General features: G+C 47.1%; 1 protein-coding gene across 5 annotated transcripts in view; it reads right to left on the bottom strand.

Annotated features, from left to right (window-relative positions):
* ADD3 (adducin 3) overlaps positions 1–20,233 on the bottom strand; it is a 99,655-nt gene extending 79,422 nt beyond the window's left edge. For 2 of the 5 annotated variants that reach the window (XM_080597292.1, XM_080597295.1), the window contains exon 1: positions 20,013–20,233. The gene's annotated coding sequence lies outside the window, so the exon portion shown is untranslated. The remainder of the gene's footprint in view (positions 1–20,012) is intronic. The other 3 variants (XM_080597291.1, XM_080597290.1, XM_080597294.1) reach the window with 2 other exon arrangements.
* Positions 20,234–26,419: the final 6,186 nt, after the last annotated feature.

The following is a 26,419-nucleotide window of genomic DNA, read 5'->3' as shown; positions in this document are numbered from 1 at the left end:
TGTTGAGCATCAACCTATAGGCTTACCAGCAAAATGTTGTCATGTACTCATGTTTCCTGTTTTAATATCCCCCCCCCCCTTTTTTTAAAAAAAAGAAAACTAAGATTATTTTCATCCTTAGAAACAGGAAGTCATTAAATTCAAAATGTTTATGCTAAATGAAAACATACATATCTCCATGACTGCTATTCAGTGACTATTGGGTGGTCTCAATCTGAATCCAGTTTCTGAACAGCAAGTGCTTCCCTTGTAGAAATTATCAAAGCCAGTATCACTAAAACACAGCCTCAGAGACCAAGCATTGGAAAGGTATAAACAATCAGCTATTATAATTACAGTTCAGGATTACAAGATTTTTTTTTTTTTTAAGAGTTTAACATACCCACAAAAACCTCTCAAACATCTGTTTTCACTAAGCATTTAAATCAATGTTTTCCCCAAATTATATCAGAAGTTGGCTTGTGTTGTACATTTCTTGGGATGAGGTCAGTAACGTGCATTAATGCAACGCCTTTGCTGCAGTAACATGCACATTTATTTGTGTTAGCATATGAATGAAGAGGGAAATTCATTATCCATTGGCATCCTCCATTGGGAAGCTTCACAACACTATCTGAAATTCCCCGTGATCAACATCTCCAACATGCTCCTAAACCATTCCAATTTTCCCTCTTAATTTTCAGAAGCATAAGAAATCTTCACTTTAGTATTTTGACTATAATACCCTAAAAGGTGGCAAGCAAAGACTTCCCATACACAAGACAACATGACTATATTCCCCAGCTTAACACAAAAAGCTGCAACTTTTGATTTTAGTTTATTGTCATACTAATCCCAGTTTACTACTGCCTGCCTTCTGCGGATATAAATTAGATTCTAGGAGAAATCAAACTCAAGTCCATCAGAACAAATTCTCAATTGCTTTCTCAACACCATCTGTCCTTATCACAGGAAAATTCACTCCCTCTCAAACTCAAGTTTTTAATCATTAAATACGTGGAAGAACTCTCTTACGAGAAGATAACTGCAAAGCAGTTCCTCACTAATCGTGGGCATTTCCAGAAAACTTGAATGCTCCTCCAGCTCGCCCACTTGCTTTGCGTGAAAAGCAGTATTCAGAATTATCATCTGGAGAGGTCTACAAAAGTGCTGAGAACAGTTTCTGCATATTTTGATGCTCTATGAATCACCAAGAGTGGAACATGAAGCCAAAAACCTGTAAAACATACACACGTACAAACAACAAGTAAGACCTATCTTAGACCTACCAAAACGTATCCTGAACGTATCAGGAAGAGACCGACAGGAACTCATATATTATGCCATTTCCATATGAGACTATTTACATTTGTTTGGACCCACAGATCAATATGAACATCAGGAATTAATAAAGCCAGCAGTACAGAGCAGCTCTCCAGGGACCAGCCACATCTGCTCAGCAGTGCCAAGCTGCCAGCTGGAGAGAGTCCCAAAAGCCTTTACAGGGTCATCATGCACAGCAAAAGCTCGTGCTTGGCTAAAAACCTTCCAGCCTAGCAACAAAAAAAGTAATATGTATTCTGTTAATTACATTAAGTAATTAAGCCGTGTTTAGCTCTGTTAATTAGAATGCTTAATTTTAACAGGTCTAATACCCACAATTCTCATTTTGTTCTAGTACTGCAGTGAAAATCTGTTCTAGACGACCATCATTCTCACGACTAAGTCAAAAAAAATGCTGCTAACAAATAATCTATTGAAAATCCAAAACAAAAGTCAACCTGGATCCCAGGTGAAGACAGTTAATCACACAAGGACATTTTATCTAGGTATAAATTGTCAAAACTTCCTTTCCTGGTGCACAATTGATCAGAGCCTACTATGGCAAGAAATAAACCCAATGGCAGATGATATTTGCCTCCCTCCCCACTGCATCTCTCAAGCATCTGCTAGCCTATATGGCAATTGCTCCTTCCAAACACCTCCAGACAGAAGTACAGTACATCCATACTCAGTCAAACACTCCTCAGTCCACAGCTTTTTCTGCAACTGCAGGTGGCCCAGCTTTCACATTAGAAAGCTACAGCTGGCACCCATAGCTACATGGGTCAGCACGTGCCGATGAGATGTGTGGCTGAGCACTACAATGGGTGAAGCCCCACCACGTAGCTTCCCCCTGCTCTGGGGGTGCTCACAGCTCACTGCCCTTTTATTACAGGAAATCATACCTCTGAATTTCCAGTTCTTGTCTTTCTGCTGCTTCCTAAGCTGAACACAAAAGGTCTGTCCAGGCTGGAGCTCTTTACAAGCCCCACAGGGGTGGCTCTTTTTGTGAAAAAGCCACTTTAAAAAGCATCGTTAAGATCAACCTGTTCAAATTAGTCTGAACAGCTCATGCGAACGACTGCTGTGCGGTCTATTTTATTAAAAGCAGACCACTGCTTCCAAACCTAACTCCTAGCAGCAAGCAGCACCAGGGGCTTACTACTAGTCCTCAAAGGCATGGTGTCTTCGAGGCTTTGTCATCGCTTAGCCTCACCGTTGCTGAATCCACACAATGCTTTGGGAGCATTACCAGCACAGCACTGCCAGCAGAGCATGTGGGGCACTACCTCCAAAGGCACCTGAAATTATCAGGCTCACATTCCATTACCGACTCAGATCCTAATTTTATGTCCCTTTATGTCCCAGGACTTCTTATTCACACCACCCGGTACCCCAGATCGTTCATGAGGGAATGCAGATGTCATTTGCTCACCTCTGTAGTGTGCTGCAAAGTTTTCGGATGAAGAAATATTTCATCTTGTGGTGCTATATAAATAAACAAAGTATTATAAACAATCATTTTTATCTGACTGGGGTTATGTCATATGGTTTGCTTTCTTTATGAAAGAAAACACGTACATAAAGTGCAACCAGATGCTGTTGGCAGAGAGTCCATTTAATATGGACTCATTTCTAAAAAACATGATTACAGATGTGGCCTACATCTTGAACCCAATGTTTAAAGGAAAATTCTCTACTTAATCATTTTACTTGCCATCTTTTTTTTCTCTATCTTTTTACATACATACAAAGTTTTCTAGAACTAAAAAGTTGAAACTCCCTCACCTTTTCACATTTCTACCACAAAAACAATTCACATGTACCCTTATCTACAAAAAGCTGAACATGCTGCTTAGGAAACACTGCTGTAAGAAAACTTTTCAGGAGAGAGCTAAGCCTAGTCTGACTTTCTTTACTACAAACAATGCTAACCTAGGACTGCCCCAACTCAAGTGTTTATTTTCAAAGTACACAAACGGTTATTATAACTCTACTCACATTTGTGGAGACACTTAAGATACTTCAATCAAATATGTTCAGTGTTTTGAGTTAGAAAAGAAATTCAACTAATACATACCCAAGTTTTAGATCACTAATGACATGTTTAACATCTCTAAGCCAATCCATAAAGCTCTTGGCCAGATAACTCAATTTGAGTTAGCTCGAATATATACATTGTATGACAAAATCAGTGTGCTCCATCATTGCTGAGAACGCAAAGTTTAATTCTGATAAGAACCCAATCAATCAACAAAACTAATAGGAATAATAAGTAAGTTCTAAACTGAAAATGGGTAACGTCTAAAGAAGAACTTGGTTCTTCATGCATGCCAATTTACAAAATGCTACCAACTTAGCTCAAGAAAGTTTTATTCAAACTCGTATTATTTTCAAAACAGGTTAGAAACAGCACAGAAAGCTTGACTGTATCATTCCCATCTAAAACCCAAGGACTTGCACCATATAAGATATCCAGATACTGAAGTACTTACGAATAGCACTCTTAATAAGTGCACTCCTGAACTGGATCAGGCAAGTTCATATTCACATGAGTACTGAATCCAATGTTTAAGAAAAATTCTCTCTGTATATAGTCATTTTACTCTTACTCTACATTCATGTTCATATTCATGCAAAATTAAATTAGTAAAACCCCAAGTGGTTCACAGTTATAAAGGTTATTGCCTTGATGATGTATTTATCATAGGAATTAAAGTACTTGAAGTGAGGTTAGTTAACCACCAGTGACATCACTTAAATCAACAACTGAAAACAATCCCTGTCTCCAAATTATCTTCAGGTTGAACCTTTGCAAAAAATAACTTGGCTCTTTCACAAGACATTGCCACTTATGAACACCTGTATTTATCATTAAAGCAAGTATTTGATTAACCTAGATTATTTTCCAAGCAGGGTATTAAAAAAGTCACATGAAACTATAAAGACGCTGAAGAACAAAATCAAGGCAGGGAAAAGCCCAATTTTCACCTTAAAAATACAACGCAAGATGAGACAATTGGCACTTCAATGTGAAAACCCTCTCGCAGCCAGGCAGTTTGGAACCACCAGGTACATCACGGCGCTTGCCTCTGGCGGCAGTGAGACCTGGCAGCATCAGTCCTCCACTACTATTTAAAACGTGCCACCCAAGCTCTAACGAAAACTTTAAACATCCATTGCATCTGAATTGAGTATTTTCAACAGGATTTTACAAAGAAAAGATAGTTGTGTAAATACTGTCCTTAGAGGCGGAATCAGATTAATTTAATGTGTGATTAGAACTAAGGGCTTGTTCAGAGAGGAAGCGTTGGCTGGGATGGATAAAGAAGGCAATCAGAGCACAGAGATGAGCAAATCATTTGTTTCTGCTCCCTGAGGAAGCGATGAATTCATCTGGAGAGCGTGCCAGCTCTCCCAAGCTCAGCAATGTGCCTACTCTCGTTTTCCTGGGGCGGCTGGGAAGGAGGGTGCAGGTAGGCAGCTCTGAAGATTACTTCCAACAAGCTTCAACGCTACATCCTCAGTGAAAAAGAAGAACCCACCAAGGTGTGGGAGCTTAAACTGTTTGTAATAAAAGCCTTGCTAAAACAAAAGGACATGAAAGAAAAACCTAATTGGGAATATTTGTACCTAATACTGAAGCTGACCTACAGATGGGGTGAGGGGGAGCAGGAGAAACAGACGAGGATGTGTGTGTTTGTTTATTTTCTTAAGAAGGAATGCAAACAAACTGAACTGCTTAAGAACCTGAAACCTCCAGGTGGATTCTGACCACACTGAAGTCAACAGCAAAACTCGCTTTCATTTACTGGATGCCAACTGTTTCACACTATGGGCTGTCTGCAGAAAGGAGGAACGCCAACAGCTGCCAGTCACTGGGGGCTTCAAATATCCTAAAAGAAGAATAACACTGCAGCATTTACACAGTCTATATTAAAAAGAATTTAAAAAAAAATCTCACAGCCCAAGACTTTCCATGGGCTAAGCCAATATGCAGATGGGGCAGTCAAATATTACAGCAGTCTGAATGACGAGCTGAGAACTAAACAGAGACTTGTTATCCATTTGTCATCTGTGCAGAGCTGGGAGGACCCAGGGATCCGGACCCCACTGCACAAAGAGCATGTGTGCAGGCATGGCAGTGTAAGGGCTGTATTCACACTTCGCTAACTGGGCACCCTAATTAGCCAGCTAAGTCTGAACTGGGTTTGCCTTGTTGTAAGGCTTCCACCAACAATAGAGTTCTCCAGAAAGCAATTCGAGGCAGGGATGTGATTAAGCAGAAAGCCCGGGCTGGATGAGCTGGGCGGCTGAATGGCTCCTGCCTTCCCTCTGCCTCAGGGACCGAGACAGAGAGATTCTGTGGCTCCAGAGCCGGCTGTGGAACCATGCCCAGTGCAAACCCCACAAGCATCACGAGATGCTACAACAAAATCCTTCAACACACACATGAAAAAATTTCTACTGTTGTGCTTTTACACCCCCCAATCCATCAAATGTGCCAAAGACAGCACTCAAATTAATTAGAAAGCTGTGCAACTGCACACTTCAGTCAAGTCTGCACTAGCTCAGTTCACCACAAAGAACAAACAAATAAAAGATCAGATCCTCATGTGCTAAATACGAACTCAGACCACTCAGGAGACTGAATTTCACACAATTTCAAGTTAACTGAATAATGTGAGGATGTCCACTGGAACGTTTACTCTTGCACTGAGTTACACAACCTTGTAACCCTCGCAACCCACAGCCTCCTGTAAATAACTATGTTTTTCCAACACATCCATGCTCACCTCGCTTCCGGTCATAAGTGGACATTGCAATGATCTCTAGGCAGGCAGACAGACCCTACTTTTCGAAATGCTTTAGTAATTTAGGCACTTCAGGGCAAACTTTTTTTTCCCTCTCTTACGTAACACCCATTGCTACAGTCCACAGAAATGTTTCCAAAAGTTTCTCCTCGGGGCTATATACAGTTTTACCCCTTTCATCAGCTTTCTTTTTCATCAAAAAGATTTTCTGTGTGCGTCATACGCATACATAGCACACACACAAAAAAAAGACTAAAAATGTTGCATTTGCTGTATTTGACTATAATGCACTGTAGTCGTGTACAGAAAGTGCTGATCTCAAATCACACACAGCTTTTTGCTACATGAAGAATCCAGTTTTCACCTTCCGAAGCACTATACGATTAGCCATAGCAAGGGCTTTCACTTTACCTGAGAGCTGTTTCTAACATGGACAGCATAAAAATAAGAGTGGAAAAAGAGTTATGTTGTTGAGCCTGAATATGAGAAAGAGCATTAGGAAAGGCTGCTCTGGATTTCTAGGATTAAAGAAATTAATAAGACATTTTGACCAGCACATACAGAAATAGACAGTGAAAAGAAACATTTCTGGGTATGAGGTATGACTCAAAGTTGTACCTGACTGTATACCAACATGCAAAGACACAACAGTTATTAAGAACAAAAATGGGGAGAAAATACCACCAAAACATTTAAAAAGAATCAGATTAAGAGGACATTAAAGATACCTACAGCTTTGACTTCAGCAGCTTTACTAGGATTATACATTAGTTTGTAAGTGTTAACGCCAAGACTTCAATTTTTTTCCCTCCTCTCTGAATAGTATCTGCAAAACCACAGCACCGCACGCTCTTTGCCCTGAAAGATCAAGTGTTCTGGCACAGCAGAGACGAGACAAGGGACTCGGCATCACTCCTCTTCTGCAGTGGTTCAGCATCAGAATGGGAGAGAGCCAGCAGCGCGCTCTGGCTTCTTGCTTCACCCGAGAGGCACAGTCATTTACCAAAGGCTTAGCAAAGAAAGCCGTTTGCATCCTGAAGTATGCTGTGATGATTCTACCCTTACAATTAAGGTCACCTTATAACAGAAGTAGGAGTGAAAGCCAACAGCAGCAGCCAGCCGTGGCATGCCAGAGAGCGGCGAGGAGCACCAGGTACTCACCGCTCTGAGCAGCACCGCTCCTCGGCAGGCATGAGCCCAGTGCTTGGCACAAGGCTGCAAGAACCTCAGGCACAACCAGACCTATCAGGCTGGCTTCAGTTACACCCTCTGGTGACTCTGGATGTCTCCTGCTGAATTTACTGCTCTAATCAAAGAGACTTCCTGAATAAGCCAGAATTCAGGGGAAGTGCATAAAGATAGGACACAGTGATTAACAGTATTGCCCGAATTGCCTGCTATTGGGCTTTCAACTACTTCAGACACTCAAGCTGCTTCAGTTTTAAACTCTGCTTAAAGCAAAATGAGCAAACGCCAATAAAAAAAATTGATGGAAAAACCAGCATCAGCCAAACCCGGCATTGTTTGTTTCAATTATATAGAATCATTATGTCCAGTTCTTGGATCCTCTTTATTATACCCTCATTTCCCAACTGAAGAAGCCTCTGTAGCAGAAAACCCTAAGGAGCCATAATTTAACAAAGACAGTATCCAAATTTGATACAAAGATTGCATGAATGAAGCCAGTAATCTGGGCATGGTTAGAGGGTTTTTTGTTGTTTTTTAAATTTCCAATGGACAAAATAAAAAACTACATTTGATAATAAATCATCTCTTTTACAAGTTAGCTTAATACCCTTCCTCTTGGTACAAGAATGTAATGCTATTCTCCTTGCCAAGAAACAACAAAAAAAGCATAGAAGACCCACATTGAACAAGAAATGAAACAAACATCAGACGCACACGGTATTTTCAAAATTTTTTTTTTTTTGTTCTCCTGCACATCAGCTCTCCCGTTAACTGAGCCCCTTTACAAGGGGCAGTGCTGGAGGCCAGCCTTCGGCAAGCCCCCCCGAAACAGAGCAGGGAGAGATGTGGCAGGGCAGTGCTGGGGGACCCAACTGGCACCCCAGGGCACCCAACTGGCACCCCAGGGCACCCAACTGGCACCCCAGGGCACGAGGCCTACGCATGAGGCCTACGCATGAGGCCCAGGCAGGAGCAATGGCCGACAGGGCAGCCCTGAGGAGAAGGGCCGAGAACCCGAACCTGAGGGAGGGCAGCGCCTGCACCCAGCCCAACGAGAGCAAGAGGCAGCGGCACCACACGCGGCTTTCACGTGCTTAAAAGGCCCAGCATGACCAGCTCCCTCTAAGCCTTTTGGCTAATCACATCGAAAATTCGGGAGCGTTCAGCCTCCCTCTTTTGATTCATCTAATGCTGAAACCAGGTCGTCCAACACGCTGACACAGCCAGGGCTGTTATTTTTAAACACAGCCATAGTCTATTTAGCTAAAGCATCTTTACTCTGACTGAGCCAGTATTACTTTGATAAGACTCCTTAAGTATCTACACTGAAGCTGGCACATCACATCAAACAAAAAGAAAAAGCACAAAAACTTCTGGAGATAATGCTTCAGTGCAGTTGAGGGTGGGGGGACAAACAACAACAACAATAAACACAGAAAAAATAAATAAAAAGAAAAGGAAAAAGTGAGGAACACACCAGGATAAAGGACATGAAGTGCTATCTACAGGACAGCTATGCACGCTGTGAGTGCGTATCATTCACCACCTGCAGGGAATAACTGGAACCATTTCAGTCAACTTCAACAGCAAACAGCTTTCTGCTGTTGTGAAGTCAGCATTAAATTTGTTAAAACAATTCTTGTGCCAAGTTTGTTAGTAGCAACACTAGGTTTTCTTACACATCATTTAACTGATGAAAACCTGGATGGAAGGAAAAGTCAGATAACACTGTCCAAAGGATGAAAAGAGACCACAAGTTTTAATTACAGGACGCTCTGGGAGGCAGGCTGAGCTATGCTAAGCCAACCTATTTGTATACTTTTTCCTGAATGCAATTGTCACTTCTTCACATATAAAGTTGTCTTGCAGCTGTATGCATAAGTTCATTGCTAGAACCAAGAACAGCCCCATTCTTTCTCATCAAAAAAATCACTTTGGTCTATAAGTTGCAGAATGCTGACGTATCAGAACAAGACACCCTGTTTTACCTGATGAAATAAAGCTTTACCATGGCAATATTTTGCCTCAGTTTCTTGTACATAACCATGAAACAGAGCTAAAAAATAGCAATGTTACACACCGCTCAATAGTGAAAACCTTTTTATTTTACATGAGAAAAAGTAGTTACGATGCTTTGCATTGTACAGGAACGCTGCAGACTGAAGACAAGGGGATGGTGCCACAGAAAGCAACCCCAATGCCCCATCCCAAGCACCCAGCCCAGGACCATCACCCACCGGCAGCCCCACGGAGCTGGGACATGGCTGGACGATGCTTGAGCCCAGGAGTGGCTGCATCCAGTGCGCAGCTGTGCCAGGCCACAGCTCTGTGTGCGCAAACTGCGCTGAGGCCCCCGCTGCTATAGGACATCATGGCACAATGCCACCCGCTGTTGTAATGTGCTTGGTCTGCCTGGCTGCCAGCATCCCGTGCCCCATGTGTCTGACACCCCAGCAGCGCTCCAGCTCCACGTCAGGACACACTAACGCTTGCAGATGAAGGGAGCCAGTTGGTTATTTTACTCCAAGAGCAAGCTGACTTCAAGGACTTAATGCAAAATGAGAAAAACCCGAATCGCAGAGGCACCTTCCACTGTCCTGCCTGCACACACGCTCCATACCTCCACCTCCTGCAATCAGTAAGAGTTCGGTGAGCCAAATGCACAGATACGACTGCATGTTATGGTCTAAGGATAATAAAATATGGAGGCACGCTTCAACGCTTATTCCTAAAGCTTCATCAGCTTTTTCACTCCTCCTCTGCATTCTGTGCACCAGTTACATCAGCAAGTCCCACTTTCAGCTTGGTTATCCCCATTTTTCTTCCTCCCCCTCCCTACATGACACTTTCATTCTTCAAATCCAGCATCTAGGACAGGAAACTCTCCAAACTATCAGATAACAGGAGTGGCTTTTCAAAACTTGGAAGGTTTGACACATATCTGAGCCTCTTAAGAATTGCCAAAATAAACAATGGACAAGGAGGTTTTAATTAAAATAATTTTGAAGTCTATGTAGTTTCTCCAGAACGTTGCCTTCACCCCAAAGAGCCTTCCCTCAAACAAGACCTTTTCCCAAAGATTTTGGGAGTACTGGCAGGGCAGGGGGAACCTAATGACCTGGAGCTGCCAGCTCGTATCTCAAAGCCTAGAGAAACTGCCTCTTCTTTCTGACTTGCCTAAAAACAAGTCTCCTTGCAAAAGGCTTAGCTTGCAGACAACGTCCACATATGTATTTGCACGGACTGAACAAGCCAGCATTGCCCCCTTCGCAGGATTTTGGGACCGCAGCCCCAAGCTCAGTACAGACAGGTTCCCCTGTCTCCTTGGCACGTTCCCACCATTGAGACCTTGCACCTGCTCCAGTGCTCGTGCGGCTCCTCCTGGAGCCAATTCAACTTATTAAAAAGAATTAATGCAGAAAGTGAAAGGAGAGGAGGTGTTCTGCTGTATTTTCACAGTGGACTACTTAAGTTTAGTGAGCACCAGCACTTGTAACAAAAGCGTTTGGGACAGGATCCAACTATACATGGCTTTCTTGTATTTCTTTAAATTGGTTTTGGAGAGCGAGAGAGAGAGAATAACCAAAAAAAGTTTAGAAAGAAGGTGAAATAACCTTGGAGGGAGGACATTGCATTATGCCATGTGAACCAGAATGGTTTCCCCAGCACAAATATATGCCAGCACACATTCTTCAAGTTAACTAATAAACTGAAGAGCCATAAAATAGAATTACTTGCGCTACACGTTTACACACTATAGCTGGTAATTCTGCAGCTTTAATTCCATCTTTGAACTATCAGTTATATTGACAAATAACAGCGGCAGCAGTGCATTATTACAAAAAGGAGTAAACAAATGACCTCTATCTAACTTTATTAAGGTAATAAAAGGCAGAATTTTTTTTTTTTAAACTTTCTTCAAAGAGAGTTTTATAGCTAACCACCAGCAGGGTGTGGACTGAAGCTAAAAACTTTGAAATAGGTCCCTGTGAAATCTGAAACCAAAATACAGCAAAGGTCACCCTTCTGCGAAGAACCGTCTGGTCTGCATGCATGCTATAAGCAAAGCTCTGTTAGCTCAGCCGCGGTAATAACCTCGCTCAACTCGCCCCCTGGGAACAGCAGCAACATCGGGTTTCTACTACAAAGATAAATTTCCTACATACAATACCCGTTACTATACATTTGCAGCATGTTTGATAGCAGCCAGACTCTCCTGTTACATGGCATACCTCAAGCTATTTTTTTCTTGTCAAAGGCTAGCCCAGGTTATAAATATGACTCTGTGAGTCCAACTCCCACCTTTAGCTAATTCATTTCAGTCAACGTTTCGCAGACAGTAGAGAGTCTTATGCAAAGTATTAGCCAACGTTAAGAGCAAAGGAGGCAATGCATTTGATTATTATTATTTTTTTTAACCCAAAGGAGACTATTTGAACCCTTTTCAGCAAGGAAACATGGTGAATTTTTCCATCAGAGATAGGATCTAACCCAAGTATGGGGACAATCACACCACTGTGCTGTGGGCTGCCCTGTTGGGCTGGCCCTGGGATGGCCGGGTGATCTTGGGCTGCTGCTGGCTTCGCCTACGGAGCCGGAGCAGCCTCGACCAGGCACTCCTACATCTGAGCACCAAGCTCTCCCTTCCCTTGGCTCGAGTTGCATCCTAGGTGCTTGCCAGCTGAGGGAAGATTTGGCAATCTTTGCAGCTCAGCAAGGATTTCACAAAGGGTATGACCGCCCTTGCTGGAGGACACTTCTCTGGCAGCATTGCACGCCCGCCAGTGGCCATGCTGGGTCCATCGCAGGGGACAGCGCCTTGACCCAGACAGTCGGAAACCTTCAGGCTTAAGGTATTTTGAAGGGAAAAGGTTCCCACCTGTCAGTAAATTAAGTCATTAGATTTGATTAGAAGCACTGACACGCAGTGACAGCCTCATGTTAGGAACAACTAGAAAGAACATTTTCTGCTGATCTGACAGCAAAAATTGCCATTTGGAACGAAGCAGTGGTTGAGAAGAACTAAGCAGTCCTTCTGATCTAGCCCTTATTGAGCTGTCATCCTAGGGCGTGTAAAATCACAGGCACTGCTGTTTAAAAACATCTAAGCTTGAGCAAACAAGCACACTGGAAGCATAACATACATCCAAACCCGCATCTGAAGAGGAAGCGGCGTTTCAGTTTCCCCCCAGAGCCTGGCTCACAGGAAAGCATCTGATACAAAGAGGGAACCCAGAGCTGCCCCTCTGCTGCCTCAGGGCGAATTATCCAGGTACCTCTAAGTACCACCTCCCAGTGTTTTACAGCCTAAACATTTTATATAGTTAAACTGAATTGTCTTGAGTTCTCATGTTTTAATCAGGAAGCTCCCTGGACCCATTTCAAGGCACATACTTTTTTTTTTTTCCTTATAAACTAACCTGGTTTTGAGCACAGACTCACTCATGTTAGTGCTTTACAGATGTATTCAATCTCTTAGCACACTGCAAAATTATTTAAACAAAGTTTGAAATAGAGAAGAAAAGGAGGGGGAGAACCTGACTGCCAGACCACTAGGACTGTTTTTTTGTGTGTGTTTTTTTTAATTATGGATTTTTAAATCCCACAAGTTTCGAAGTATTTGCAAAATCCTCTATTTCTTTTCTTTTCCTTTCCCTTCCCCCCCCGGCCCCAATACTGGTACTAGACCCATGATTTTGATTAGCTTGATAAAGAACAAGCCAACTCTATGAAATGGGCTTTGCTGGTTACAGGCTTATTTTGCTTTAGAAATCATTGCACTGCCCATTATTAAAGCACGTCTCACAACTTCCTTTTTCTCCCTCAGCTGCTCAGGATTAAGTCTTTGCAATGAAAATATTTATGAAAATTTTACTGAAAGATCTACTTTGGACACTTCGTCTTAGGAGACGGAGCACTCTGTTCCAAATCATGCACACGAGAGGTGTCTGCCAAGCGCTCCAGCTGTGTCCCTCCAGTCCTTAAGCCATTTAACACAGAACACGCACGTGTCCTTTGCATGCCAAGTCAGCTATGCGTCAAAGACAAATAGCTCTGAATACTCAACTTATAACAATCGGCACGCCAACAAGAAACCTAATTTGTATTCAGTATTATGTACATTGAAGGGAATGGGGGGAAAAAAACAACGCATGTATATATATTCTTTACCTTGAGAATTTAAGGAATAAGTAAAATACACAGCCTTTGGCATGAAAATATACAGTTTGCCCTAGGAGACAACAGCTCCCATTTACTAAATGAGTTGGAGATCATGAACATCTCTGCTTTCTGCCTTCTAGCCTGACAGCTGGGCCAGAAAAAAACTTAATTGTTTTGAATCTCTAGAAGAGTCTTGCCTTTGCATATACTTTTAGACAAGCATGCATTTAAAGCAAGCTGCCATTCAAAGCCAAAAATTCCACAGATTAACTGTGAACATTACAAAGACTTAAGACTCCTCAACTTGGCATTTAGTACAATACTTCATATGCAATCAAGATCTGAAACATGATGATGGGCTTGCGGGCACTGCCACAATTTAATCATGATAACAGAAATATTTCACTAGGTATTCATTTATCATGGCAGTTATATTATATCACACGGGCTAATGTTGAAATTCAGTTAACATGGGAGTGCCAGCTGTTAATTTGATATAGAAACCAGCTTCTTGCACTCTAAGTTTCACAACCACCATAAAAATTGCAGATAACACAGCTGAAAACAACCGTACGAGGATACATGATCTTTCCCTCCACAGAGTACTACATCATGAAATCTCAAAATAAAGTTTGAATGTTCTAACAATTAACTTTTTTTGTCTGGTTTTGAGGTTTTAGGATGCACAGCAAATACAGTAGGTTGTCTGGTATGTAGCAACGATCGGTGTATTAAAGGCACGCCAGAATAACTAACTGGCTTACACCACATTTTACTCCTGTTTTAGCATTATCCAGGAGCCTGGAAAAATGACTGTGCAATCCACAAGCACTCCTGCAAACGACTGTGTATTTGTGTCAGGAAAATACACAGGTTCTTTGCCACGCCACCACTTGTGTGTCACTGTGCTCGGTTCTCAACAGAGCTGGACGCGTTGTCTAGTATCTTTCACTCCTTCCACCTCCAAAGCTTGTTTTCAGTTTTGCCTAATTTTTCGTATTTTAGGCTTAAGGTTGCCTCTGCTAAGTGTCTGCTAGATCTGAAGCATCTGAGCCAAAACACTTCAACTCCTCCTGACACAAGGGCTCATAAGTATGCTTTCCAATGCTATAGTTTAATTTTCATGTTTAAATCCAGGATATTTTCTTTGGAAAGCACTACTTCGCTTTCGAATACTTGACTTTGTGGCCTTACTGATGTTCTTTCTAATTACAGAGCTTTTTGTACATGTATCTATGAAGACTGAAATGGGAGTGAGACCATTGCTGATTCTTGAGCTGGGCACAGTCAGAAGAGCTGAGACGTCACTGTGTGGTCCGAAAAGCAGCCTGCAATGTCTTCACCCAACCTGTGTTTTGGAAAAGACCAGGCTGGCCAACAAACTTCGCCCAAAGGCCTGAACTCTCCCTCCTGAGGTCATCCTTTGCTCAGGGGCTGTTGGTGAAGGGGACCGGGAATTGGTGAAAGCCCCCCCAACACACACACACCTTCATACGGGTTGCCGAGGAAGTGCTGGGACGCTGAGTTATATGAAACAACGTGCTTTAATACCAGCAATCTCTCTGAACACAGCAACTTGAAAGTTCCATTGATCTACAATGATTTGAGTCACACAGACAAGGTCAGTACCGAACGGATTTCACAGGCTTAAGACAAGACCTCTAGAACTGTTGCAAAAGCCTTCCTTCACCAAAAGCCAGCCTATGCTTGGAGGGAAAGAAACAAAATGTTTAAGATATATTTCACCTTTCTCGTTTTTTCTACATTAGCACAATAAAGCAAGCTTTAGGCAATAAGCAAGGCTTTCTACTTTGCACCCAGCAGGACATGCACAGGAGGGCTTTGCTGGGTGGCACGCACCTTGCTGCCAGATCTGACGTCGGCTGTGCATCTGCAAACACAAGAAGATGCAGATCCAACTGGTCTCTGAAGAACGTCACGTGTAGTGCAACAGGTACGAATGAAATGCATAGCAATGCTTGTTTTCCAAAAAATAAAAAACATAACGTTTTCCTGGGCAACCTGCTCCAGGTAGCCTTGCTTGAGCAGATGACCTCCTGAGGTCCCTCCCAGCCTAAACCATTCTATGATTCTGTGATAACACACTTAAACGTAGGCAACAACAACAAAAATCTTAAGACAAATTATTGTGGGCGTAGCTGAAGATAGCAAGCACAAGTTCACACAGCGATTCAACAGAATCCTCTCACTTGGGCCGACGGAGTCCAGCTCCTGGCTGAAGTGCCAGCCACCTCCACCAGCAGCACCACGCTGAGGACTCATTCAAGGCAGCACAGCGGCTGTAAGAGAAGCAATAAAAGCTGCAACGGGACAGGAATTTAACTCCATGGTACTCAAGATCGCCACGTCCTTCAGCTGGAGAAGTAGCTTCAGGAGGTGCTGGCTCCGCGGGGGCACAGGGATTTTCCCAGCTGTCAGCCATCGGGTCAAGCAAATGCCGAGGGAAGAGCTGCACAGACCAAGCGGGGCACGGCTCCCACGCTGGTTAGCACATTTACTAAACCCCACAGCTCCCTGCCGCTTTGAAGTCACCAGGATTTTAACACATTAAACAACGCAAGGCAAGGAAAGAGTTTCTTCCCAGCCAAGACCAGAGCGGTTTAAGAGACTGGAACAGTGAATGAGGCTATTATACTATTTCCTTAATTAGCACTTTGTACCAGCTGATTGCATCCTTGTTAAGAAGAGTTTACATTATTACCCTTTGAATGACTTTAAATATAATAATGAATCTTATATGCTCCCAGAGTCCTGACTAAATAATTACCTACGTCACATCAGCTAAACCGTGAAGATGCAGGCTATAAAAAAAACAAGAATCATCAGAAGGAGCCTTCTTTCAGAAACTTTTCAATGAATCCTAAGAAAACCTCAACTTTTTAGTAGAAGCTATTTTCCATTTTACTGACTATAGAAGGAAAAAAACCCTCCACTACAGCCTGGATTAAAAGCAAGCTATAATTGAAGACACTTTCATATCTGACCGAATTTATTAATGCAATTAAAAATTGGTTTGTCTTAACTAATAATCCAGACCAAGAGCTATCCACAAAACCACCACGTACTTGCCAGGACATCCTTAAAAGAAACACCTCAAATTCTCACTTGCGACATACAATGAGTTGTTACCTCGCACAGGGAAAAGAAAGAAGTGCTTCCCCACATGCCAGTTGTCTCAAAGTTAATGTAGGAACTAGACCTGTTCGCCACATAATTTAACATTACCACAATGAATAAGCTGTGGCTTGCTCCCTAAGGGTCAAGTAGCTTTTATTCATCTTCATGCACCAAAAAATGCTACATAAAAGACACTGCCCTCCGAGAACCATAACACTGCCCTCCGAGAACCATAACACTGCCCTCCGAGAACCATAAGATGCCACACCACCGCCTCTTCTCCTAACGCAGGCACCAGCATTCCAAAACATAGCTTGAGGAAAAGCCTGTGATGTAACAGGAAGCAATGCTATTAAACCCTATAGATCGCATTCTTCTGGGTCGATACCAAAACAATGACCCACTCGGTTTTGGAAACACCGGCACTACGAAATTGCAGAATTGATCTACAAGAGAAATAACAGCCAGAGGTTGCTATGGCCTCTACAGTTGCAGGACATTTTAAAAAGAATTTTATTTTCCTCCTGTTTAGAAAAGCTAGCAAGGCCAACTTTATGCACCAGCTCAAGGTCACACACGGTTTCGTTTCCTAAATTATTATATCTTTTAAGCACTGTAATTGCAGTGCCGTCAGCCGCAGAGCAGGCTGTTAGGGATGCTTGCTGCAGGTTTAACCGGCAGCAGTAATTTTCACGAGGCACCCCCGTGCTCACCAACACCTCCAGCACCAGGCTGGGCAGGAACGAGCCCGGCAGGGCCAGGGGACCCATTCCAGTTCGCACCCACAGCGCTTCCCAGCAGCGCGGGGCAGGCAGAGGCACCGCAGCGTGCAGTCCTGCTCACGCCCAGCTGCTACAAGGAGCGCTGCAGCGGGTGGGGAACGCGCCACCTGCACCCTGCCCTGCGGGATGCACCTCAGCATCACCCCCAAATCATCGTTTCCTTAAATAAAAACACCAGCTGCGCCGATCCTCAGGCAAGAGTACAGGATAATGACCGATTTAACCAAGACACTATTAAAACCCCAGCCATCCTGGGGTGCAGCAGCACTCCATCTAATGGCCAAGGGGTAAGGACGTGCTCGGTCATCACCCCCATGTGCTAACCCCGACCACCGAGCACTCGGTCCCTCAAGAGCCCCTGCTTCGGGCGTCATGTTCTCCCACTGAAAACTAAGCAGGAGTTATAATTTGTTCTGAAAAACAACAAGAAATCTTCTAAAGCTGAAGATTTGGAAACTCGTAAAGCTAAGACCAGTATCTGCTATTAATGAGCACACACAAATTAAGAAGCTCGTGCACTCCTTTCTCAAAGCAGCACCTGCCAGCCCTTTTGGCACCAGCCCAGGAACCGGCCACATTCCCAGACCCACACCTGCTCTCCTCACCAAGCCCTGGGCACGGCCGCAGCAGGCTGCAAGGACTCACCTGGGGTTTTTGGCCACGCCGCCGTAATGGCTGGGCATGCAGAACACCTCCACCGAGAGCTCGCTGGCACGAGACGTGCCGGTGGCCCCGGGCACAAAGCGAGCCTTGCCCAGCAAAGCCACTGCTGGGGCCACCACACATGGCAGTGCCGCTTCCCTCCAAACCAACCGCCGCTGGTGGCGGCACGGCACCAGCCACCCGTGCCTGGAGCAGGCGGGATCCTGAAGTCTCCCCGGTCGCACCGAAGCCCAGCAGCTGAGGTCACATTTAGCAGCTTCACTCCTCTGGTCCCAAAGCCGATTTAAGCAACAGCTTATCCAGCACAATAAGTAATTTGGCAATTTCATACCTTGATTCTTTTAGAACCCTTGGCTGATTATTTTTTTGCTCATTCATTGCCACTAATTCTGTTTTAAAACTCAGCCCCTCCTAGGAGTGCTGCCCAGATGAGGCTCAATCCTGTTCTTTTTTCCCTCTGCTCGCGATCGTATCACCACCCCCGAGATAGCCCAGTACCCCTGGACGAAGGGCAAGCCGCTGGTGCAGGCTCAACTGCAAGACAAGGATGCTCAGAAGACAGAGCCGCAAGCGACCACCTCCAGGAGCAGCCCTGGTGCTGGCTGTTTTTCAAGTCAGTTCCTCGCTCGTTTCCCCACGCCACTGCAAGGCTTCATCGCTGAAATCTGGTAAAGCAGAGGCTGCCTAGCTGCCAGACCACCCGCAAGTCTGGGATAAACATTGGTTTATGTAGTAAGAACTCATTTAAAAATTCAAGGTGGATTTAACGCAAGAAGAAAATTGTCTTGGGGCCGCAACCAGAACTGGGGAGCGAACTCCCCAAAGGCGTCCCCACCGCAACCTCGCTACCGAAGTTCACGGCACAAACCTTGAAATTTGTGGTGACCAACACACACGCAGCGTCACACGACAGAACCAAAACACCAAACCCTCACCAAACGGGGGCTGCACAGCCGGGGCTGCTCCCCGGGGAGACAGCGGGGGAGAAGCGGGGCCGGGGGGGGACAGGTACTGGTGGTGTCGGGGCAGGTACTGGTGGCACTGGGAGGTGCGCCACTGGCAGCCCAGCAAGTCGGTGATGGGAACGCGTGGAAATTGGGTTCCTGGGCTCCCCGCGCCACTACAAGCGGCAAAGGTGGAGCTGTACGTGTGCGAGCGTTTCCACAGCCCAGCTCTCACGGAGCACGCAGATTTTCAGCGGTTTTCTCAGCCTTGTGGGGCCGGGCCCCGCGCTTACGGCCGGCCCTAATTGCAATCCCTTCCCCGGCTTTATGGGGTCAGGGTCTCCAAACCGAGGCGCGCTGCTCCGCGCCCCGTCCTTTCCACGGCGGCACCGGAGCCGGCAGCCAAGGCGGCAGCACCGCAGCGCCAGCCGGGGCGCTGGGGGCTCCCGGGCGTGCGGAGACCCCCACAGGAGGGGGGAAATAAAGGGGGGGGAAAGGGATGGGGGCGGCCACCCGCCGGGGGGGGGGTTTGGGAAAAGCGAGGCAGGGAAACGCCGCGAACTCACCGCTGCGCTCTAGCAAGGCTGGGGGGGGGGGGGTGGGCGCGGCGGGTCCGGCACCGGGGTGCGGGTGTGCAAGGGGGGTATAAGGGGGGGTGCAAAAGGGGTGCAAGGGGGGGGGGTCCTCGCCGTGCCCCCGGGCGCGCAGCAGCAGCCGCCCCGCAGCCTTTGTGCGCCGCCGCGCGGCCCCGCCGGGCTGCACGCGCTGCTTGCACGCGCACGGCGCCAGCTACACCCCCCCCCGCCCCCCACCCTACACACACACACACACACACCCCCCACACACACACACCCAGGGACCCCCCATTTGGGGGCTGCCCCCCCCGGCCCCACAGCGCATCCCCAGCGCATCCCGCCCGCCCCACACCGCCCTCGGCGGCGCCGGGAGGCGACATTTTGAGGCCCCCCCTCCTTCACAACCCCCCCTCCCCGACCCCCCCACAAGCACGGCAGCGTTACCTCGGCGTCCCCGCTGCTCACTCCATCCCTTCCCTTCCCTCCTCTCCTCGCCTCTCCGCCCCGCGGCGGGCACGGCCGGGGAGGGGCAGGGGGCAGGGCCGGGGAGGGGAGGGGAGGGGAGGGGGGAGGGCCGGGGGGGCGGCGCACGATGTGGCAGGAAGGGACACCTGGGCTCCTCCTCCTTCCCCCGGTGGAGCACTATCTGGCAGCGGCCGCCTCCCGGCTGAGGCTGGGGGGGAGGGGGGCTGCGAGGAGGAGGAGGAGGAGGATGAAGAGGAGGAGGAAGAGGAGGCCCCGCCCGTCTCCCTCCATTGTTGTTCCCGCCCGGAGCGGAGGGGAGGGACCCGGCCCCCCCCGCTGTGCTGCAGTGTGTGCGCAACATGCAAATCTCTCTTTTTTTTTCTTTTTTTTTTTTTTTTCAAAAGCCGGCCTCCGTGGAGGCTCCCGCGGCTGGGCTCTGCGGCTGCAGTCGCCCCTGTGCTGCTCTCTGCCCGGTGTGGTTGGGCTTTGGGATCTGGGGTTTGCTGGCCCGCCTCTGACCAGCCCTTTGAACTCGCAGAAGCACGTATCGATGCGTGCAAAAACCCCTGGGTGACATGCACGCATGCAATAATAATAATAATAATAATAATAATAATAATAATAATAATAATAATAATAATCCAATGCAAAAATAATAATGATTTTGAAAGTCTGTTATTATATTTGTAATTGTTTTTAAGATTCAAAAGTTGTGCAAAATGCGCTTGGAAGGCTTAAAAGTTCCCTCTGAGACCCAACGGCAGTGCTTACAGGTGTAAAGCCGCTCACACAACCGGCTTTGCGTCGTTTCAGGGACAAAACCTTGTAATTCTGCAACCTGCTGGCTTTGGAAGGGCTCCTTGGGGACGGCGATGGCAGGGACACGAGCGGGGCTGCAGCAAGGGCAGGGCGAGGGCTGCGTGCGCCCAGGGCCTTCGGTGGGAGCCAGCAGGGAGGCTCCAGCCCTGCCGGCTGTGCCACCACGTCAGCGTGAGCCCCAGGTCCCTCGGGAGCTACAGAGGGCCTCAGAGACACAACTGCTTGAGGCTCTGAGCTGCCCAGCCCTGGGGTGTGCAAGATGTCTTTTAGCTTTGCAAATTTCCACCCGTGGCTGAGATGGCCCCAGCTGGCGGGACCGGGGCTCTGGGAACCCGTAGGTGCTGGCCAGTAATAATGGGATGAGGTGGAGCGGCACCTGTTATTTAGTGCAGGACCTCTAACCATCTGGCGGCTGCGGGGAATTAAAGCTTACCTGGGGCACGGGAGGAGCGGGTGCGTTCACACACACACACACACACACACACACACACCCCTACCTGCATGTGGAGTGCGCTGAGGCAATCGGCTTCCTCGTGCGTGGTTATTCACTGCAACGCTCGTTTGCCTTGTAGGAAGAAAAATAATAATACAGCTGTATCATGTTTTGATAAGCTTTCAACCTGAAAAACCAAAGAATGCCACAATTTAGTTGTGGTTTTGGAAGTGAGGGTGGTGCCGCGGTGAGGATCAGGAACTCCCTCCGGCCACTGACCAATTTCAGCTGGAAATCAGAGGGGAGTTGTCAACCCTCGGAGCAATCAGGCTCAACCTTCCCCAGGAGGGTACTGGGAATGGAAAAACCTCGCTGCTTTCGAGATAAAGTTTATTAAAGCCATGACACGAGGCGCTGTCTGCGCAGCACGCTTGATGTCTGGGGAGGCTGATCTGAGCGCTGAAGCGCTGCGTGACATCGATCACACACCTGGAAATCTGAATTTCAGAGGCACCGCTTGCTTACCCCAGCAGAATGCTTTCAGACATGTAAAGATGCCTCGTGTGTTTATTGTAGGGCAAGTTCTCTTCTCCTGGGCATGTGGCTAAGTTTTCCCATTACTCTAGTCCTGAAAAGCTTACGGGGATGACAAATCCTCGTGATTCAGACCACGAATGGATTACAAGCAGGACCAAGGAGAAACATTCCTGCGCAGGAGAGACTTTTCCCATCAGTTCTGGAGGTTTTGTTCCTTCGGAGTGGCTGCTGGGTGCTGCTGAGCTCGGCCCGGTCCCGTTGGACAGGTCTGGGTGCCGCGGCTCCCGGGGTGCCTGGGTGCTGCTGCCGAGGTGCCCGTCGGTCTGCAGATAGTGCAGTAAGGGGGCATAGCAGCCAGGACAGATCCACTCGGGGCAGACTGGAGCTCTGGGTTAAAAAATACACCCTAACGAGTGAGCCCAAGCCCACAGAAAGCTACCGTAACATTGCGTTTTTGGAGAGTGGGTTCTCAGAAAGAATTAGGGCTGTGCTCCTCTCTCTGGGCTTCGTGCCCTTGTCCCTGTTTGCAGTGCCAATGGAACCCTCTCTCTGCACATTTCCTGCATGCAGCTAAATACAGTCCAACAAACAAACAAACAAAACAGCACAAAACTACATACAACAGATAACGTGTCTCCTTTCTGGGGGCCCGATCCACCAGACGTACTTTGCCACTTACACGGTCCTGCAGCCTTTTCACCCTCCATAAAGCCATGTGTCTAATCGGGGGACCAAGCTGAGCTACTCGTTAGAATCTTGGCCAAACCACAAACATTTGTTTCCTTTCTTTATGCCAAACTCCGAGAAAGGAGGAGGGAGTGGCACGAAGCTCATGTTAATGAGTTCTTCGTTCCCCACAGAGAGATAATCAGAGCGCTGCTCAGAGATTCATCAACATTTTTTATTAGCACTTTAATGGCCTACATTTTTTTTTTTTAGGGAGTTACTTCAGCTAAGAGCTAGATAATTCCTCGTGCAGCTGTGGTTTAGGAAGGAGCTCAGGGGACGTGCATGTCAAATTACTTGAGCTCCAGTTAAAAAAAATAATATATATATATACACCACAAGGTTTCCTGGGTGCTTCCTTTTCCAATCAAGGTCACTATGTCCTCAATCTATCTCTCCTGAGTTGTGTGGGGTTGTGTGGGGTTTTGAGGTTTCTTTTGCACTCTTTGCAGCCTGGAGAGCCATACGGTGAAGCGCCAGCCCCTGACGGCACTGCACGTTCGCCATGGCAAGGGACCGTGACAGCTCCCTGCTCCACAGACCACTGCAGCTTCAGCCGGCCGAAATGAGGATCGAAGGTGCTGAATGCTGAGGGCCGGAGCCTTTTACCCACTGCTGCGGGGTGAGCCCCAAGCCAAGGTGTTCACCCGTGCCCAGGAGACCTGGCTCGACCACCTATCTGTAGGTTACGGCGAGAGCTGACGGGTGGGGAGCGCTCTCACGGCCCTGGGGGAGGCTGCTCAGAAATTACACAGAGTTTGGCATTCGCAGCTGCTTTCTCGGGGAGGCTTTCACAGCAAGAGCATCGCCATCTCGCCCTCCTGCTTCCCGGGGCGTAGTTTTGGGCTTTGATTTTGCTTTTATGAAACTCGGGGCATTTTGCAGCCCCCATGCCCGCAGAAGCGTCCCTCTTCCCGCAGCAGACTGCCAAGGCAGCAGGGGCAGTTGCTCTGGGGTCCCTTTGGTTGGAAAGGGGGAGAGCTGCCGGCCTTGCGCTGTCGTTGAGGAGGGCTGCTCGCTGGAAATGGCCCTACAGCTTCTTCCCATGCCTCCCCCGCTCCCCAGCGGCCTGATTTCCTTCTGGTCTTCTGGAGAGAGCTGTGAGAATATATACATTAAAGGCAGGCAGGCAGTCCAGTGCTGCAGGATAGCTGGGGTTATGAGAGTATAATAAAGGAATACTATGTACTTTTTCCTGAATCGAGCCCCAAGTGTTTCCTGTCAAACCTCAGCACAATGGGACACAAATGTCCAGTTCATTACGTTCACATTTCCTCCAAACCGCAGTCTCTTTCCTTCAAACACAGAGGACAGGAAAGGATGCTCTCTGCCCCCACTCGTGTTTCTCAACCGACTTTGTGTCGTGTGAGAAGGGATTGGAGGCTTTCGGCAGTCGCTGTGTTCAGTAGGTTGTCTCCCTTCAATCCACACCGCCTGGGGATGCAAGAGGTGTAAATATGGAAGGATCCCTTTGAAATCAAAGAGAGCGTTGCTGGGGGATAATCAGCATGAATGGAAGCGAAATGAGGTCCGTGGGGAATAAAATGCTAATGTCTGGGAAAAAAAAATCAAGATTCACAGCACTAGTCCAGAAGAATAGTAGCTCATATCATATTAAAAAAAAACATAGTTCTCATTTCCTCCTTATCCCTGCAGGACAGGAAAGAACATCCTGCTCTTTTAATATGAGCAAAATGCAAGTTATTTTTGGAAGAAAAAAAATCACGCTCAGAGCACGGTTTTCAAAAGACATCTCTAATCTGTGATTCTGATGATGCATGTGGAGCACAGCACATCCTTCTGCAGCGAGAAAGCCAGGTTTGTCGCCTCGGCACCGTTCACACTTGGGCAGAAGGTTCCTGCTGGTTGCGTGAGGGGCCAGCAGCTCCTTGCCAGCACATCGGCAGTGTCCCGAAGCCAGCCGCCCCCTCCCAGGGGGTGTGCAGGGGGCAGAGTTGCAGTGGTGGGAAGCCCAGGCCGGCTGCTGGGGGAAAGCACAGGGAAATGTCAGGGCACAAGGTGATGGGCTGGGGGGCGAGCGCTGATTCAGGAGCACTGAAATTGGCTTTCTGGACCCGTGCTGGACTCCAGGCCAAGCTCCTATTTTGTTACCTCCAGCTGCAGGACAAGGCTGGAGCCCTCCCTGCCCTCAGTGGTGACGGCTCTTTTGACACCATGCTTCCTGTTCTCACCATGGACCTGCAGGGAAGAGTGTGCTTCATCTCCCGGGCTGAAGTCTGGAAGTTTAGAGCATAAAGTCAAACCCAGGGCCTTTGGGGCAAGCCGCTGCTTAGCGTGTTTGATGGACCGCTTGAAAGGACGGAGATGAAATCAGCCTCAGATTTGTTAATGGGCATAAACAACATTAATTCATGAATAGTGTTTGATTCTGATTCTGCATGGGTAACTGTTACTCCCAATGCCCCTTTTGAAGCAAGTAAGAGTGAAGAACATATCTTAGCACAACATCTAATGATTAGGATAAACAAATTGTTAATCATTTACCACTGCAAGATTAACAAACTCCTAGCGCACTATAAAAAGAGCTCCAGTTTCCCTTTAAAAACCATTCAGCGAGAGTAAGATTTTAGCTCCTCTCTATGTCAAGGGCCCCAAATACCTAAGCAGACTCTGGGGAATGACCTCATCTGTACTTTCTGAGCCTGTTCCCAGGGATGCTAACGCTAGGAACGGCTGCCTGTCAGTGATGGAAAGCCAGGGTGCAGGAGCTCAGCCCCCAGCACAGCAGGGGCCAGATGTGCTCGTGAGATGTGCCAACGGGATGCCCCAAACCCCAAAGGGCAGCACGGGTCAGCGGCACGCACACCGAGCAGCCTGGCAGTCACCCGTCGTACGCTGCACCGCTGAGAGCACGCTTAAAAAATCCACCCGGAGATATTCCTATGAAGTCAGTGGATTACTCATGCACTTAGAGCACTGATTTCCCTGGCGGGACAAGCTGTGTTCCGTGGTTTCATCCGCGAGGACGTGAGGCTGTTTCTGCTGACTGTCTCGGTTTGTTCTCAGACAGGAAGCGGAGCGGGGCAGCGTGGACCCACGGTCGGGTCTGTGCAAACAGCCGGTGGAAACTCACAGCACATCGGTCACTGAGATACGTGGATGGATGCGAGGGAAAAACCCGTGCTTGTCTGTGCCCGGCAAATCCGGATCATTCTGCAGAACGTGTTTTAACCAGCTCCACGCCTGGCTCTGTCCCTGCTGCTGGCGTAGCGTGAAGTGCAACGTCAGGGCTTTGACCGGGGCGCCTGAACTCTCTGGGATTCTGCAGGGGAAAGATAAATGGTCACAGCCATTTCCCTACGGGAGATAAGGAAGCTGCGGGGGAGGAAAAGCACAGATCTCTAACAATAGTAATATGTGACTCTGTGTACGGTGACTTACATACTGGAAAATAGCGCCCAGATCCATTATATAGGAAAAGCACTAAATCTGTGTAATTGCTGCACGGCAGAAGAGGAAGCTCGACCCACTGTGCAGAAAACAGACCTCGGATTGTCTCAAGATAGATGGCAAAAAGACAGCAAACATCAACAGAGTTCCCCAGAGTGGGAGATACATCAGTGCAAATTGAGTATCTGGTCCCCTGGAGTTCTGCAAATCATCAGAAAAGACATTAATGTCATTAGTAAAAACAACAAACGTGCCTATACTTATTACTTATTTGTAATAAGATTTGGCTAATGTATAATTAGCAGGCTTCAGAAGTCTTTAACGACCTCTGAGATTAGTCTGTCTGCCACGCTGAGGTTCACCAGAAAATTCTCATCGTTGCGCTGGAGCTGCAGCTTCCCCAGCAGCCCCTACACCCTCAGCGGGACCCACATCACATATGCAACGCGTCTCCTAAGCC

This window comes from Anser brachyrhynchus (assembly GCF_964034855.1).
Source record: "Anser brachyrhynchus genome assembly, chromosome: 6".
Taxonomy (NCBI): domain Eukaryota; kingdom Metazoa; phylum Chordata; class Aves; order Anseriformes; family Anatidae; genus Anser; species Anser brachyrhynchus.
The sequence above is the reverse complement of the archived record's forward strand: the minus strand, read 5'-3'. Positions and strand labels throughout refer to the sequence as shown.